The 15544-nt window shown below is 32.0% G+C and overlaps 2 long non-coding RNA genes across 2 annotated transcripts; both read left to right on the forward strand.

The window, feature by feature from the left end:
- The first annotated feature begins 2377 nt into the window (after positions 1–2377).
- LOC124454430 lies at positions 2378–5623 on the forward strand. The gene is made up of 4 exons (XR_006951447.1): positions 2378–2411; positions 2854–3023; positions 4026–4649; positions 5556–5623. It is a non-coding gene; the product is annotated as an uncharacterized LOC124454430 (long non-coding RNA).
- Positions 5624–7991: 2368 nt separating this feature from the next.
- Positions 7992–9315, forward strand: LOC124454431. The gene is made up of 2 exons (XR_006951448.1): positions 7992–8099; positions 8811–9315. It is a non-coding gene; the product is annotated as an uncharacterized LOC124454431 (long non-coding RNA).
- Positions 9316–15544: the final 6229 nt, after the last annotated feature.

A 15544-nucleotide genomic window follows, 5' to 3' on the forward strand; every position in this document is an offset into this window, starting at 1 on the left:
CAAGTTTATTCACAACATCAATCTACATTATCTATGTCATTTAATGGTTTTCAAAAATTTTAGGGCTACTATAGAAGATAATATTCTATCAACTAAAAAATTTGTAAATGATGAAATCGAAAATTAAAAATTTATTAAAAATAACTATCAAGCTAAAACTTAAGATGAAGAATAATCCTCATGTTTGACTACATATCACATAACTGTTTGTAATAAGTAATTAATACAAAAGCGATATACAAAAGATTCAAAATCCTGAAACAATTATTAAAAACACTTTTAACAAAAATTATATGACACTCGCTTGACAGACAAATTAAAAACATATAGATTCCATATTTTATAAAGAGCATCTATGAGCGATTATTTAGCTCAAATTTCAGGCTTAGTTGCCTGAAATTCTTCGCTAACAACGATTTAAAAGATGCTTTATTAATATGATTATTAACACTTGATTATTATACATGCGCTGATGAAATGTGCTATCATTAAACAACCATTGTTAAGAACATGCACTAAGACACGCCTGACAGACAGATTAAAAACATATAGATTCATATTTTGCCTTTGAGCAATGACTTTCACTGGCTTTCTTACATGGCCTTTTACTAGGACGCCTTTTTGAACCATGGTCTTATTTACGCTGTTATAAAGAAAGTTTTTACCTCTTTGAAACAAACGAATTTTTTACTTGGCTTTTACATGACCTTTTACCAGAGGGACGTCTTTATACCATGGTCTTATTTTACGCTGTTATAAAAATAGTTTTTACCCACTGCTGTAGTAGTAATACATGGGATTCAGATCATAAAAATTAAACTTTTATGGATTCGTACTATATTATTATTTCACTCAAACAATTACTAAAGGGCATTTGGTTGCCTATGATGCAGAAGAGATTTTCTACCAATGGTCCTGGCTCACTGTAGTTATTCAGTTAAAGTTGCTGAAGAAACTGAAACTGCTGTAAAGTTAACTAAATCTTTAGAAGACAACTTGTAGACAGATTTATTCAGGGAAAACCTAGGATTACATGTTCGGTCAGTTGCCTTAATTTTATCTTATTTTTTTATCATGTATAAAACAGATAGAATGAATTGGATTGAAAATATTTTTATTTTCTTTAAATAACTAATTAAAATGTTTCTGTAAACAGTATCGGTGTTAAATCTTAAACGCCATGTCTTTTGGCTTGATTTATTTGTCTTCAGTAAAGATATTTAATGATGGAGCTGTTTTTAAAAGATTTGAAATGAAAAATACCTCCAGGTAAAAATAATAGAACTAATTAAAATATGTTTTGGAAAACAATCAAATTTGACAGCTCTTTTTATAAATTGTTATATTAACCTAGGCCTTAAATAAAGTTTTTTTATTTCCTCGATAATACAGTAATTATTTTTGTAGCTAAATAATGCTTGTGTATTTTAATGAATAGATCAAGCAAAATCAATTGCTCAAATATCCATATGATTGTTTATTCTATGTGATGTATCATAAGACATAAATTATGAAACATTTTTGTTTAAAAACAAGCAAATCATCGAGGAGTTTGTCCTTTTTGCTCCACATGCTTTTTCAAGGTTATGAAATTTTTTCTATATAGGTTACGCTATCTCCAATCAACAAAGATCACATCTTAAGTGAACTAAATCGACTGACTGATGTTTGTGATGTTCTTGATCTCTACGATGTCATTGGTTTATCTTCTGCTGGAGGAGATCCCGAAATGCTTATTAGTGAATATATGCAATCAGCATTAAAAACTTGAATCAAGAATATTTTTAAAGAGTGAAGGTATACTGCTGTATACATACAAACTAAACGTAATTTGTTAGTTTGTGTTTCTCCTTTCATATGCTCAAAGATATATATGTTATTTAATTACCGGCTGAGAGATCGTACGGACCAACCTAAACGGTAAATAACATATTTATTTCTTTAATTTTATTATGAAGAAATTCGCGCTGTAAAATGGCCAATGACCGGATGCAACTTGATGTTGAGACTAAATTTGGTGTTTTCTTCAAACTTCCTTTCGTGTGGATAGAAAAATGCTCTCTTTCATCGCTTTCAAGTCATTTTTAAACATTTACATTCCTTTGCAAGCAAAAACACTGCGAAACAAAGTTTTTTTGCCCTATAGGCAAAATCGTAAAATCCGCCCACTCAGACAAGCTAATCAAATTATTGGACGTCAAAAAATGTTGCTGGAAACGATAAATAAAAGGAAAATAAACTTTGTTTTGTGTTGACTTGATTAAAACAAAAAAACTGTAATGTTGCACCATGTGCTACAAGTGTCTCAATAATTATATTTTAGGCAGAACAGTTTGTCAGCTTCAACATGTTGTTGCGCTTTGGGGTACATTATCATTAGAAAGAGCAAGAATTTGGCTGAAAATAATCAGGTCAGTTCTACTTTGATTAAAAATTAGCGATAAATTATATATAACTTATAATATGCTAAGGTCACAGTGACAAATTGTATCTGTTTAAATTGAATATTAGCCTGTATCAGTACAAATGTAAGTTAAGAACATTTCATTTTGCTGAAAATTACTGATTTTGCCGTATACACGAGTCCTTTTTTTCAAGACTTACTTCAAATAAATATGTGATAATTTATTAAGCTGACATTGTTAATTTTTACCATAAATAAAGGAAAAATGACTGAAGTTAATGACATTATTTTAACTTTATCTCTATTTTTAATGTCCAACATGTATTTGCAAATAATTGATGTTGATGTGGAGGTAATGGGTATGTGGACTATATATGGTGCTTGATAGTGCTGAAGAACTGAAAAACTGACACGGACTTATTTATATTTATCTTACATCTCATTCATAGGATCCATTTGATGATGTAACAGATAATATAAAGAGAGCATTGAACAAACAGACTAAGGGCGACTTCTGTCGTGGTTTACACAAAATCAAAATTGATCGTTTTGTTGATGAGTTGTTGCATCTAATTTTACTCTTTTTGAAAAATGCACAAGGAAAACAGTTACACCATCCGTAAGTATTCTGATTGTTCAAGTTGTGTGTTCTCTTAACTTGTTAACAAAATGTCTTTTCATATCCAAACATTTTACATCGCACTGTTGCTTGATAATTTTCATTCCTAATTGAGCCAGCATTTTATCTCAAAGAAAAATCTATTATTGTTTGAATTTTTGTTCTTAAAATCTATTTCAAACTTATTGCAAAAGTTTCATACCTGATAAAATCTCTTGCTATTTGTACGTTACTGTCATAAACTTGCAACTTGTCTCAAATGTTCAGGTGAAAGAAATTAAATTAAAAGTGTGAAAAATATAATGTCGGGGAATTTTAAATGAATTTTTATTCTTCTGTTAAAAAGTTAGAAGAAATGTAGTACGTCATAAAGAAAAGAAGTAACTCAAAATAGTGAAAATTTTCAATGTTTATATTGATCTGTTTTTTTACAATGGTTTTTGGCATACTTTTTTCAATTTAAAAAAATGTAAATTGATTTTTTTTAAATTTAAGAAGCCAAATTTTTAAACGACTTACCCTGAAATAACAAGTCAGCCGTTTTGTCTTACAAAACTTTAGGAAATTGACATGAAAGAAATCGTTTTATAAATGGTAGAATAAACGAACTTTTTTGATATTTAACGCGAAACATCACTTATGAAATTTTTGAAATTTCGCAAAAGTGATTTTTGTTTGAAGTTATTTACAGAATCGGGCCACGTTCTTTTTTGACCAAGTTAGAAGAGGTGAAACTAGAACTTTAAATGGGGAGTTATGTATTCATGTATTCAGCTCTGCCCATCTGATTTCTTTTGAAATTTTAATCGTTAAAAAACGAAATCAATAAAGCAGAGCTGAATATATGAATATTTACCACCTTACTAAACATTCTCTGTAAGTTAGCTTTACACTACCCAGTTTTCTTCTGGCCCAATTTATTTCTTCCCTTAATCTTGAAACTCAAGTTTCGCCCATGAAAATTCGTGTCGCTAAGATTTGCAATGATTATTTTCGATAAAGCTTAGCTGAGTACATCAACAAGAAGCTTGAACAAGATGGTTGTACTCTTATTGAAGATCTTAGAGAGAACTTACCAGATGAAGTTACTGTGGCACATGCTGTTGATGCTTGGAGGCTTGCATATGAGAAAAGCGACTACCACTCAAACTATTCTTGATTATGTCCACAATGGAAGATGGAGTCTTTTTTTAAGCTAATACATGGCACTTAAAATCTCATTCACATTTATATTAAACTAGGGTGCATCATACAACAGTAGTTAATAAAATAGAAAGAAGCACAAGCCAATGTAAAACGCATGTGTAGTTTATTTGTTAAAATGAAAATATTTAATTCATTACTATTTGACGACCAATTATGTAACAATCAATCTTTTTGCACTAATACATATTTTAAACTGTAAAAACTTTTTATTGCCAGTTTTTCTTTATTTTTATTGAATTTCGTTATGCATCGTACACCAGTCCTTTCTTTCATTTTTCCATTTGCAGGAAAGTCATCTTCGAGCAATGCAATATATTCCTAATATCATAAATATTAAATGTTTTCTTTTTGAAAAGTTTCATCGTCGCTTAGATCGAAGCGAAGCTGAAAAGTTCACCGTTGAACTTCTATATAAAAGAGGTACAGGTACGCACTGCGTTAGTTTATAAAAACGGTTGAAAAGGCGTCAAATTTCTCTCAAAAATGTACGTTGTTTGTTATTTGTAACGCAAATGAATGGTATAGTCAGTAGGGAAGCAAGCCGTCTTTTGCTCCTAAAATGTATTTTTTGTATTCACTCACTCGTACAAAAATAAATCGATGCAATTTTCTAATGAATGAATACTAACTTTGCTGAAATATCTGCATTGAAACAGTTAAAGACCGGGCGACTATGCCAATAGCTATATGTGTATATTTGAAGTATGCAAAACAAGAGTTCACGTGTCTCCAAAATCGAGGTTATCGCCATGTCACAATCGATACAAGTCAATATATTAAAAAACTCCCAAAATAATAATTACGTTCATCACAGTATAATACAATTGACTCTGCCTCGTCACATACGTCTCACAACAACTGACTCTCTCAACTATATGACTGGTCAAGAAAAACTTCCTTTTTCTTGACGTCATTTACAAATGTTCCGTGCATTCTAGATAGTAACTAACATTGAGTGATGTCTTTATCTGTTTCCGACACTTATGTTATCAATATTAAGAAGTAGAAACAGATCTTCCATGTTGCAAAGACAGACGACTAAAGTGTCGATGCTTGAATACTATTTCTAATCACATGTTGTAGTAAAGACACTAAATATTAGCTATGTCAAGAATATAACGTGGAATGAAATTTAAACCTTAGGAACTTAAAGATGTCGTTGTGCATGCGCATTGTCTCGTACGCTGACTAATCAATTTATCAACCAAAATCGTCGAAAAATAAAAATTACTTCATCCAATGTGATTCTATAATTGTTTTAGTAAACTTTGATTAGCAAATAAAATCGTTGCTCATAATTTATTTATCATCTTTCATACTTTTTAGGCCGGAAGAAAAACAACATGTCAAGGCTTTAATCCATAGCTTCATTTTGGCTTGGAAAACCATTAGAATATCACTTGTGAAAAAAGATCAGTCCTAAAATCAAAGTTGAGGTCGCTATACAGTGCATGCGCAATTTAATAGCTTAATTTACTTTATCGACTGATGAGGTGTCTTCAGTCGTTTCAAAGGATGAGCAATATTGGTTTACAATTCATTTTTTTATTCAATGTTGACAATTGTCTGCTGTGAAATTACTAAAATAACACTTTATGCTAATAAGCTTGATCTTACTTGACCTAACTAAACTTCATGTGTCCTACTTATTAGGTCGTTACGTTGTATCAAAAGAGCTGAGCGAAAAGGAAGTTACGAACGCTAAACCGATTTCCATGGTCTTGCGTTCGCGGAAAGGATTATGAAAGTGTTCTTTAGCGCTGTTAAATTACCTGGTGTCTTTACATAACGATTTTATTGGTCGATGTAAACGTTTGTTGAAAGATGACGAGAAATAGTAAGATGAATTGTAAAAGGATTTCTATTATTTTTTAATTAAGTTTACGTTTTCAATAATAATTTTTGTGGTGTAGTTTTGTTGTTAATTGCTTATCAAAAATATGAAATATGAAAAAATGAGTTGTTTTTCTACTTCTTCAAAGTATTATCTTCATTTTCTTTCTCTCTTTGACAATATTTACGTATATAATATTAAGAGGAGGTCCCAATGTCAAACGTTGCAAAAGCGCACTTGGTGGCCTATGACCCAGACAGAGGTTTTTTACCAATGGTTCTGGCTTGCTGTTACTATTCACTAAAAGTTGGTGAAAGAACGGAAGAAACTGTTGTAAAGTTCAACTGGAAATCTTTAGAAAGACAACTTGTCGACAGATTTATTCTGGGAAAACCTATAATTACATCTTTGGTTAGTTCCCTGAATTTTTTCTTGTTATCTATGTTGTACAGAAAGGGATATAAATGAATTGGATTGAGAATTTATGGTCCTGTCAGCTCTTTTTGAGTTTAAGTTAATATAAATTAAGTTTCTGCTTTTCTAGGTTAAATTATTTGTGTTCAGCAAAGATATTTGTGATGGAGCTGTTTTTAAAGCGTTGAATCAAAAGATCCCTCAGGTACACTTAATAAGAAAAGTAGCTAATTTAGCTACTTTACTTATGATAAGGAAAAACAAAACGAAATAAATTTTCGGTGATGTAGTCAGAGTTATCTAGAATCTGCTCTGTATGAATTATCTCATTTTCAAGATTTTGGTCGTTTTTTTTTAATTTCGTTATTTTTTCTAACGTCTATGGTTTCTAATTCTGTTTGTAAATTAAACTTAGTCGACAAGGGAAAGATCAGATCTTAAGTGAACTGAACCAACTCACTTATGTTCGTAATGTTCTTAAATCTCTCCACAATGTCATTGGCTTCTTATCTCCTGCTGGAGGAAATCCAGGAATGCTTATCAGTGAATATATGAAATCAGCATTGAAAATTGATCCTAGAAACGGTTTAAAAAGTGGAAAGGTAGCTATACTGTGTGTAAATAAAATAAACTACCTTTGAGTTTTTGTGAAGATTAAAAACTGTATGCTAAAGACTTTTTTATCAAATGAAAACATTTACTAACATTCTTGAAGAGTTTTCAATGGCCCTTTGTCTGCGGTTCGATTCGATATTAGTTTGTTAAAGCTCAGTTTTATAATGCTTTATAATGATCGAAATTAATTCTTTAAATAGCTCTGAATTTTTAATTAACTTTGTTTTATGAGTGTCTATCCTATTTCTCTGCCAGACAGATTACTAATGTAACATAAAGAATGAAAGCCATAAAAGTATTTTGTATTCTTTCACCGTCGTTTATAAGGGTTTCTTAAATTATATTTTAGGCAGAGCAGATTTGCCAACTTCAACATGTTGTTGCGCTTTGAAAATTGTTATCATTAGAGAGAGAAAAAATATTGGCAGGTTTGTTTGGCTTGGTTTATATTTTGGTATAAATTGCGCAGGAATTCTTACGTGAAGGTATTAATTGCGCTGACAGATATAGTACTATACGTATGTTTTGCTTTTTGGCTAATAAAATCAATTTCAATTAAGAGCATTTCAGTCTGATTATTTTGCACATGAGTCCTGCTTTTTACTTGTTTCAATTAAACAGGCGATACTTTATCGTTATCTAGATAAAAAAAATATAGCTAATTTTGACTACCATAACTACATCAATAAAAAATATGTCTTCTGATATGCAGCCCTTTAAAATAGTTTATGTTGTTATGGACTGTATAAGAACTGTATAGACTATATGGTGCGTAAAAGTAAAATATCAACCAAAAATTGATATGGGAATATTGAAATCTTTGTGGTATTGCTATAGGAACCATTTGACGATGTAACAGATAAGATAAAGACAGCATTGAACAAAGATATGAAATTTGAATTAAGTCGTGGTTTACAGAAAATCAACATTGATCGTTTTGTTGACGAATTGTTGCAACTTATTTTACTCTTTTTGAAAAATGCACAAGACGAACAGTTGCACTGGCCGTAAGTAAAACTATTTACATAACTATTTTTTGTGCTTCTTAAACTTACAACATGTCCTTTCATATCCTACCTTTTTACATCGTAAAGTTGGTCGACCGTTATCAAACCCTGATCGTATCATGAAAAAGTGTATGTGTTAATGTTACATCTTTGCGTTTCATTAAGTAGCTAGTTTATTTCCAACTCTATAGCATTTTAGAAATACAAGCATGTTTGGAGAATACGATTTAGATACAGGAATTTTTCTAAATACAAGAGGTTCTACAAACAGCCTTGTCTAACGTGATGGAAACTCGTGTTGTTGTACACAACCCATACATGTATAAAAGAAAAACGATGCTAAATTTATTTAAAAAGTAATCTTTTTCGTAAAACGTGATAAAACATAATTTCATAATATTGTAACATACAAGTCATGATGGAATATGGGCGAATACCTGCAAATGTTTTGTAAAAACTTTACTCTCGGAAAAATGTTAAAATGTCATGGAAGCATGTCTTTACATAAATGAAATGGTTATTACAAAATCATAAAAAAAGTTTAAAGTGTACGATAATCTGCTTTTCCAAAACTTTCAATCAAACTTTTTCATTTAATAAGTCGAAAAACCTATTTAACTGTATTAATAGAAAGCTAGTTGTATTCATTAGAAAAAGTTTTTTTATATAGCTCATACCACTAAGATTTTAATCTTCGCTTTTAACATATAGTTTAGCTGAGTACATCAATGCAAAGCTTGAACAAGATGGTTGTGATATTATTAAAGATCTTGAGGAGAGTTCATCCGATGAAATTACTGTGGCACATGCTTCTGAAGCTTGGAAGCTTGCATGTCAGAAAAGTGATGATTACAATTCAAGAATGTATTGATTAAGTGGACAATGTTTTTAATGACGATAAAATGCTTGAAATTCTCTAACTTGATAATGTTCGTTTAATTTCAAGCGAGATTTAGAAGGCATAGCTAGGTATTTTTCAAACCAATTTACTAAAATATCATCATAAAATTACATGAAATACAGAAAACAATTATCATTTACTATGAAAACATCGGAGAACATTAGTAAGTAATTAAAAACAGTATATCATTATTTCTGTCTTTATTAACCTTTTAGCAATGTGCATGTGTGACGTTTAAACACTGAATTAAAATGTTCGTTGTGTTATTCTTACTAATCTAGCGTAAATAAAGTCAAAATCTACCATTTGCTCCAATATGAATATCAAGTTTTTGAATCTTGGGAATGTGCCTTACAATGTATTAAACCTGTATTATAGAGCTTCAACTTGAAATGCCATATCATTTCAGGGAAAATGATTTCCTTTGATCAATGTTGACTTTTAAATTCCCAGGTACATCCCATGGATAAGATAAAAACGCTATTGATCAAAGGAAACTGGTGCTTTTTTAACTTCCAACAATTCTTATAGCTAGATGTTGCTAACGTGTTGTATACATAACGTATTAAGCAGTTGTTGATGACAATTATTTTGTGAATACGTGCAGCTATTAGCCATTTCCGTGTTTTTATTGTTCAGACTATGCAATTGACTAGCTGCAACTATGAATGCATGAGTGGCCGAGAGGCTTTAATGACATTTCGTATTTCTTATGCCGCGCGACCACTGATATGTATATTACACTGGATAACGCACCATGTATAAAATACATTGAATTCTATAATAACTGGAACGGCTATCTCAAGCGCGGCTTTAATTAGCGGCTGACGCCAATAAAATGGATGATTTGTTCGATTACCGCTGAGATTTACCGAAATTGACTGCTTTTCTAAAAATCTCACAATTTCTCTCTCCCCCTTGAGAAAGAGTGAGGAAAAAGTATATGTTTTTAGCATGTTTGGCAAGCAATTTTATGATGAAAATCACTGTAAAAACATAAATTTCCTAAAACCGAGTCTACTGTGGTCGCCAGTTGTCGGCTTCTACGACGGATCTTTTTTTAACAAACGAGCTATTTGTTGGCCACATATGAATGCAGACGTGCACGTCGTAACTGTCGTTTAATGATTTGCTCGATCAAAGTTTGTAGTCTACACGAAACAAAATATATGTGTATTTAATACTTCCCTTCTTTTTCTCTTTTTTATGTGTTTCCTATTAGCCATGTAAGTTTAGAATTTGATTGACTAATAAAGCTTTCACCTCAATAATAAATTTTTTACCCATATTAGTACCAGTTGCTATGGGATTTTTCCCTCTAAGTATGCAACATCTGGTGTTGTTTATACAAGAATGATGAAGTGCATAAACACATGTAAAAATAAGACAATAAAACCAAATGAATTAAACACATTTTGTGTTCTTTAATGCTAGAAGCACTACATCTTTTCAGTAATTGTAGAGTTATTAAACTGTACTACCTGTATTTCATTCATGTTATGAAATGAATTAAGAAGCAAAAAATCGAAGAAAAACTTGGAAAAAACAAAAAATTTCCCTGGTTTAATAAAGGGGAAGATAAAGCAAATGGCAAATGTCCATTCTCTACTTTATCAGGTAAATGAGCTCAAAATATTTTTTCAGCAAAAACTGAAATTAACAAGAAATATATAGCACTGAATTTTTCATCACTGAATCTTTAATGCTTCAATATGGCATGCATTACATATAAGTAATATTCAAACAAAATTCTACTAAAATAATTTAATAAAGAGATTTGACCTTATTTTCCAGTTTAGTTGTACAAAAATTGTACAGTTGCAGTAAGTCATCATCAATCTCAGTATAAATATTGACACAAGAACAAATTTTATGACCTTTTTACATAACATTTCATCAAGCATCAAGACACACAAAACCTTGTCATCATTATTTGGTACTTGACCTTTACTTTCAAAGCGGTCAAGGCATCTTTACAAATCCTTTATCTCCATCCATAGAATTAGTCCAAGTTGAAGTAACTTTTGAACAGGGAAGTCTGTAAATTATTTACCTTTGTTTGTATTTTGCCTTATAATTTTGCACTTAGACTCTGCCAGGTCAATAATATCTGCCAATTGTCTTCATAGTCCTCTATGAAATAGTGTTGATACTGGTACTGCAGAATATTCCAGAAACATTTTGCTATCCGATCATCTCTTCATGTTGTCAGCAAATTGATTCGAACAACCTCTGCTCTACATAATGTGTACCCTTTGGGGGTGTTCGTTTCTTCATTGTATCTGCCCACTGAGTAAAAAGAGCAGAATATTTTTCGCGTTAGGGAAACTCTTGCCAACAGATTTACGGTTTCACACATTAACCAATAAGTGGAAAAGTATGTTGATATTTAAAAACATAAATAGGAAAACATCAGTCGGATTTTATCCTAGGGCTTCAAGTTCAGTTGCTTTTCAATTACAAACAAAACAATTATCTCACCTGTGAAAGCGACTTTGTGGACATTACGATATTTAACAATTGAATGATTGAAGTGTTTGCATTTTAAAAGAAATGACAAAGAAAGATATCGTGTTTGCTTTTGAAAAAAGCTATTAATTAGTTATAGACATCAGGGGGAGGTCGAGAATATAATTTTTCTGCAAAGCGATCATTTCAGAGGAAATAGGTCCATTGGCCGCCATTTTTTTGGCGTCAGTTCCCAGTCTACTTAGCCGCTCCAGTTATTATAGAACTCAAAGATAAAATATAGTAAGATAAATGAAGCCGGAAGATCGATCATTTGCTACTGGCTTGATGGGGGGTATCGGTCCCACTTTACTACACTTTTGTATTACAAAATCACAGTTTTCGCGTTTTTATTCCTTTTACAAACTTCTGATTGAGGCAAAAATTTTATGACATGTAGAAGAAAACCGGTAGAGAGTTTTAACCCTGAAGTTCTGTTTTTTTTTGGCTTTGTAACGACTGAAAAATAAGGCGGAAAGTTTTATTGAAATTTGAAAGTTGAAGGAGACGAGAAAAATTTCAGCCGTGCGAGGCATTTTTGAAGATGAATACTTAAATTACAAAATTACAACAAAGTAAGAACAAAGGTATTCATATCTTCAACATATTCATCGATATTGAAGTTGTTCACATACGTACTGGTTGAAAACTTATCTTCGCTTAATGACAACAGAGGTACTTTAATTCACATATTTTGCTGATGTACATCTTGAAGAGTTTGATGATACTGTTTTCAACTTACTATTGTTCATCAAAATGTCTTTCTGATTCTTTTTCTATGTCGATTTGTTTTGCTTCTTCACTGATATAATAAAGACGTAATTTGAAATTATGATATTAGCGATGTGAATAACAAAGTGTTGTTAAATCAGTAAATTTGTAGCAATCTTCCATAAACGTCATTGCAGATGAAATTTTGGTAGCAGTAGTAGGATTCTACAATTTTTCTACATTTTTTAAGAAGCAGCAGCATCATATAATACCAGTTTGTTTCAAAACAATGCAGATGGTTCTTGTACCATCTCAATTTTCTGCCATTATAAAGCCAAGAAGACAACTTGTTAGGATTAAATATCTTTGCCGGTTATTCTGTCTCTTATCCAGTGTAATATACATATCAGTGTCTTCATAACACCCAGTGATCACACCCATTCCGGGTCCGATCTGCGATCACTATTTCTCATTATAAATAAAAGAAAATTGTAGCTTCCACTTTGGATTGCAGAGTTTAGTCAATATTGCTCACATGCTTTAAATGCCGAGGGACGGTTCTGGGAAAATCAAAATTTCCTTGTATTCATATCTTTCGGCAGTTGAACTGAGTGAACATACATTTTGCAACATGATTAAGATGATCTGATTCAATCTTTATGGAAGATAAAAATAAAACGAAGGAAACTCCTTCAGAAAGCGAAAAAGCGGATGACAACGCCGCCGATTTAAGCGATGAACGCACTTCTATTGCAAATGCATCGCTGAACGCAGAATCTAATTTAAGCAGCAGTAGCAGCAGCATTAGTAGCAGCAGCAGAAGTAGCAGCGAAGAAATTGTTTATCCGGGAGAGGGTAAGAGTTCGATTAAGACTTTGTCACAATTATGTATATTAGGGTTTGATGGAACAAATTATCGTTGTTCTAATTGTTCGATCGAACATTTTCGTTTTTGGAATTTGCACTTTCGGTTTCACTTTACTTAATGAAGTGCTATTTGCGTTAAAGATAATTTCAAGGATGGAGTGTATGATAAGTTTTGAGATTCCGTGCTATTTTAGGGTGGATTCGGTTTTTGCTCGTGATTTTATGAATTTATATAAAACAGACCCTGCTTTCGTAAAAGAAACAGCACTATAATCTTGTGTGTTCAAAACCGGAAGTATAATTTTGCTCAAAATGTACAGTTTATATTAGCCAGATTCCAAATGCACAGCTCCATATCAATCCAATTCCAAAATTTAGCCAACATTTTAATGCACATTGACTTTTGCTTGATAATATGACATGTTTGACATCCGTGAAAAATTAAATGATTTACACTCATATGTGACACAATATGTTTTAAAGAGCTCTACAGGTCTATAGATGGCTTGATTGGATTGTTTACGTGCATCATTTTGCCTCCTTGGCAGTCATTAGCTGCATGTTAACTCAAACTTCATTAAAACTTACTATTTATTTTATGTGTTTTTCATATTTTCTCACATTCTTAAGTTTTGTAATGTATTGCTTATTCATTCAGAATATGCGCTTTCTTTACAAAGTTGGGAAAAGATAATATTAAGTGCAATGATGCCACATTTGAAGTTATAGGTTACTCTGAAATAACACATGCTATATAAACAGAAGGAACAATCTAGGTTTTAAATAACAATAAATCCCACTGATATATTTTAAGGCTGGCAAGTTTATGGAAAATTAGTAAGTTTTTAATGCCTCAAGTGCATGATGCCTGCCGAGTCATAAAAATATTAATTTATTTCAATCAAGCTGTCAGGGGTGAAAGTAGAATGTTAATTTGGGGGGGGGTGAATATTTATTTATTCAGCTGTGCTTGACTGATTTTGCTGGTGATTTTAATTTCAAAAGAAATAAGTAGGACAGAGCTGAATATATAAATGTTCACCCCCCCCCTAATTAGCATTACAGTTTTGCTCCTGAAAGCTGTATATGGTGTAACTCACTTATAAAGTTATAACAAGTTATAACAATGAATTTAATGTTTATTTTAAGTTGTGTCTTAAGTCAAAAATGCATGGATACTCAAAGGTTTAGTTGATGGTGACTGCTTTTGTATTTTGTGTGTTAAATTCAAATGAGCCTAACCATTGGTAGCACCAACTCCGCTGATGAGTCAACCATTTGTTGCTACAATAATGAGTTTAAATCTGTTTTGAAAAGAAGCGGGGTAGACTTGATATTTCAGTGTGTAATAGTAGTTTTCCTCATGTGAAGTTGGTGTTTTTCAAATAAGTGGGGAACTTGCCCCCCAGGATATATGCACCCCTGGCTACAGGGTCATGCAGCTTTTTAACTTACTGCATGTCTTACATGTGATTACTCCTTAATGATGCACGTGATATTTGTAACCCCATAGGGTGAAAAATTGGAAAAGTTCTTTTTAAAGTTTAAACAAAATTTTGAAAATTGTCGACCGGGTTAGGGAAATTGGAAAACAAATACTTCATGAGTTCTGAGCAATGTGCATTTGAACAATATTTATAGCAGGAAAGCCATTTTCTCTGCATTCATTTAGGATTTGATCGTACGGTTTTTAACAGCGTAAATGATCTACGTTAAACACATTTAGCTACCACGGAAAATCAAAAACGTCCAAATCCTAATTATGTCCAGATACAACGGGCCACTTGAAAGCCCGGGCCTGTAGGCTTAAGGCCACTTAGCCTACTGGATAATCCGCCCCTGGGTTTATGATATAAACATTGCTACTTTTGCTAATGATTATGTCCCCTGGGGAACAATAAGGACTATGTTAGATTATATTTGACCAATCACAAGGTATGTGACGTCTTTTATGTCAATAGACGTCTTTCGTGAGTTTCGTCTTATTGCTGTCGTATTCGAACAATTAAAGTACGTGATTTGCGCAACTTTCTTTGTAAACTTTTTCACTATCATCTGCATCGCCTTGCACATTGCTAATGCTGCTGCATAAAGCTATCCCTACACAAGGCATACTGAGACGTTTTGACTCTTGAAGGCTTATCAGTAAAAAATTTTAATACTTCTTCTTTATCGTGTCATAGTTTGAGTTATATCTATACACCTATTGCATTGTGTAAGATAAACTAAGTAACATTTTATCCACCTTTCCGACGGTTGATACACGGGTCAAAAATACGAGATCAAATAACAAAATTCGGACAATCAAATGGTCGGACATAGTATTGTTAATGTAGAATAGTGGCAATAAAATGGTTAAGAGATGCTTTGACTTTGGGGGTATTTGTGAGTCCGGTTCTAGTTATTCAGAACGATTATTTATGAAGGCAGAAGGCATAACAGTAAATACGAACTATTT

Source organism: Xenia sp. Carnegie-2017, unplaced genomic scaffold (genome assembly GCF_021976095.1).
Source record: "Xenia sp. Carnegie-2017 unplaced genomic scaffold, XeniaSp_v1 HiC_scaffold_3, whole genome shotgun sequence".
Lineage (NCBI taxonomy): Eukaryota > Metazoa > Cnidaria > Anthozoa > Malacalcyonacea > Xeniidae > Xenia > Xenia sp. Carnegie-2017.